Source organism: Xylocopa sonorina, unplaced genomic scaffold (assembly GCF_050948175.1).
Source record: "Xylocopa sonorina isolate GNS202 unplaced genomic scaffold, iyXylSono1_principal scaffold0140, whole genome shotgun sequence".
Lineage (NCBI taxonomy): Eukaryota > Metazoa > Arthropoda > Insecta > Hymenoptera > Apidae > Xylocopa > Xylocopa sonorina.
The window spans coordinates 206,329-209,927 of NW_027490211.1; positions in this window are offsets into that span (position 1 = coordinate 206,329).

A 3,599-nucleotide genomic window follows, 5' to 3' on the forward strand; every position below is an offset into this window, starting at 1 on the left:
TGCGGTACTGACATCGCCTCACTTCAGATCACCTCCGGGAGTGCCTTCGGGGCTCCGTCTCCCTCCTTTCCCTCTCCATCACTACGCCCCTTCCCCGTTTTTTAAATAAAGGCATCCATACTGGTCCCACGAGTGGGTCGGAAAGAACGTCACCCCCGGCAGAGCCGCCATACCGGGGGAAGGCTAAAAAACCAGGTACCCCGGGGTTGGTCCGCTATAGACCGATGCACCCACCGGCCACACCCAGCCGCAAGGGCTGGGCGCGCCCCCTCACCGCGGACCACAGCTTGGGGCAGGGACTTTTTATAGAGGTTTATCCCCTCGCGGGCCGGCCAATAAAGGCAAGGCCCCCGCTCCGGTGAAACATGACCGGTTTACGGTAATAACGACGGGGGTCACACCACCTTTGCCGAGCTATGGGGTCCCTTTTTTTTTAACGCAGGGAAATCCATGGTTATGTCGGACTTTTACCGACTAAAACCCTGCGGTGGTCTCTCTGCACGTCGCGGAAGATAGCCGGGAACTCTTTCGAACACTTCTAGTTATCCCCCTGTGCCCAGATCAGAGATCTTCGATCTTAAATTCGCTCTTTTTGAGCTCGTCCTTTTAAAAGGCATCTGCCGCAACCACCACGGTCGATGCCCTCGTCTAAACGAGCGTTAAATGGCACGTGCTTGACCCAAATCTTACGCGTACCTCGCTCGCTAGACGGTCCTTGTTTATGGCCCCCCGTCGTAACACGTCTAGACGGAGGGTAGCCAAGGCTTGTCCTCTTCTTTTTGATGTTGTTTTCTTCGGCACGCGAATTCCAATTACGAAATTTATCTATTCGTAATTGTATTGAATCCGCTTGCGTTGTCTCCTTTTCTTCCTTCGTTTCCTCCGTTATTATCTTCTCGCCCGTGGCGAGGAGATGGACAGTGGCGACGAAGTTTCGCTCCCCGGTGGGTACCTTGGAGCGACTTTCACCTCGGAGAAGTGAAAGTCCCCTACCTTGAAGCGAAACGTGGCAAACGTCCACGATGCCGACCACGTAAGACTCGTCGAGCAGGGAGCGTACGCTCCCTTTCACGCTCGGCGTCTTCCTTCGCAGCCATAAATCTGTCGCGAAATAAAATTGTAGCCCGCCAGCATCTCTCGCTTTCCAGCATTTTTGGAAGAATGCTATTCAGCGAGAGATCCGCTCCAATCTCCGCCACAAGGGCATGACGCAACGTTTTCCACACTGGACAAAATTCCAATGTGTGTTGCGCCGTGTCTTCCTGTTCCCCACAATGGAAACACGTAGCCGTGGCCTCTTTCCCAATCTTTTGCAGGTACTGTGCGAAGCATCCGTGCCCCATCAGTACCTGCGTGGATCTGAAGGTCAGTTGTCCTTTTCTTTCTTCAACCCACTTTTCCAGAATGGGAATTATCGCCCCCACGGTCCTGTGAGCGGACGCTGGGGCGAGCTTTTCTTTCCATTTTGAGAAAGTGAAGCGTCTGGCTTCCTTTCTCAATTCATCTCTCGTTGGAGCGGTTTGGTCTTCTTGCGCCAGGTATTCGAGGGGCACGAGGCCCGCCAACAGCGTTGCCACGTCGTAAAATATCGTGCGATATCCTCTCACGACGCAGATCGCGATTCTTCTCCACGCACTTCGCAGGAGTTGTAGGCTTCTTCTCCCCCTGCAAAGTGCGTCGCTCCACACCGGGGTTCCGTAGAGAGCGATACTTTTCACGACGGCGGCGTAAAGTTTTCTGACTTTCTCGTCAGGACCGTTCATATTCGGCATGATGCGGCTCAGATAATTTGCCGCAGCATCCAGTCGAACGGCCTGACGAGCGAAATGGCGGTCGTACGTCCATTTATCGCCGAGGAGCACTCCCAGATAACTCATCTCGCTCCCGACTTTAACTTGCGTTGGACCGATGGTAACCATTTCATTTCCTCCACTCGGATCTCTTCTTTTTCCTTCGAAGCAGAGGATTTCCGTTTTCTCCGGCGCCATTTGAAGCCCCAGTTCTTCCATCTTCTTGGCCACGGCCGCTACGGCGATTTCCGCCCGGCAGATTGCACGCTTCCGGCTCGTTTCTATCGCCAATACCAGAGTATCATCCGCATAGCACGTGAGATGAACTCCTAGCGGCATTGGCGATTTTAAGACCGCGTTGTAACCAATGTTCCACAGAAGGGGACCGAGAACAGATCCCTGTGGAACTCCGCGGCTTATTTCCTTCTTAACGAAACCGTTGCGACTCTCGAAGGTTATCGCTCGCTCGCTCAGGTAGTTTTCCACGACCCTCCACAGGTATCGTGGAAACCTGTGTTCTTCGAGCGCTCTTCGAATCGCTTTCCACTCGAGGGAGTTGAAGGCGTTCTTTATATCTAAAGAAATCGCCACTGCGACTCCCCCTTCTTTGATCGCATTCTCCGCGAGACATTTTACTTTTTGTATCGCGTCGATTGTCGATCTTCCTTCTCGAAAGCCGTACTGGTTGTCTTCCAGGTCCGGTCCGACGCGCGACAGGTGCTCGGCGAGTCGGTCGTGGACTATTCTTTTGAATAATTTCCCAACCTCGTCGAGCAAGACTATCAGCCTGTACGCGGACGGAGAGTCTTCTGGTTTTCCCGGCTTTTTGAGAAGGACCAATCTGCCGGTTTTCCATCTTGAGGGCAGTATCCCGGTCTTCAAACAAGTCGAGAATAATTTTCTCAATCTTGAGCCGAGGATGCTGCAAGCCATGGACAACGCACGTCCTGGGATTCCATCCGGTCCGGGCGCGGTGTTCTTCTTCATCATTCTTTTGATGGCGCGAGCCATTTCTTCCTTGGAAACTTCATATTCCCGTGACCAGGTGTTCGGGTCATTAATTCTTGAGATACTTGATGTAATCGTTGAATTATTGTTGATCGTCGCCGACGTTGGATCTTCTGACGGGAAGAGCGTGTCGACGACTCCTTCCAGGAACGAAGTCTCCATTGTTTCCGTCAACGGGGGCGTCCATGGTCGTAATTTATTCATTACGATTTTATACGGACGCCCCCACGGGTTCTCGCGCAAAGTTTCGAACAGCCCGTCCCAGGCTCGTGCTTTCGACTTCTTTATCGCAGCTTGACCTCGTAAACCAATCCGCTTCGCTCTCGACTACGGCCTCTTCGGTCGGTTCGTCCGGCCAGGTAGCCACGAGGGTTGCTGCCATAAATAGGTCATCGTCCATTCTTCTCAGCGACCATTTATTTTGATTTTTGGTCGCTGTTCTCCTCTCTTGAATTTTAGATACGCTGATCCTTATATAAATATAGTCTGATAAGGTCTCAGCCGTATCTACTATCCACTTCGTAACTCTACAAGCTGCGGCGCTGTTCGCGAACGAGAGGTCGACCTTACTCTCGCCCTGTTGACGCACGCACGTACTGGAGTCTCTATGATTTAATAACTTTAAATTAATGGAAGCTGCCCAGTCCATCGTAGAGTGGCCGCGTTGATTCGTTCTTGAGGAATTCCAGAGCGTTGAATGCACGTTCAAATCTCCCAAGACGAACGTTGATAGGTGGGCGTGGCGTCTTACCACCCCTCCCATTTCATCCAAAAGCTGGTCGAAATCTTGCAACGACCAGC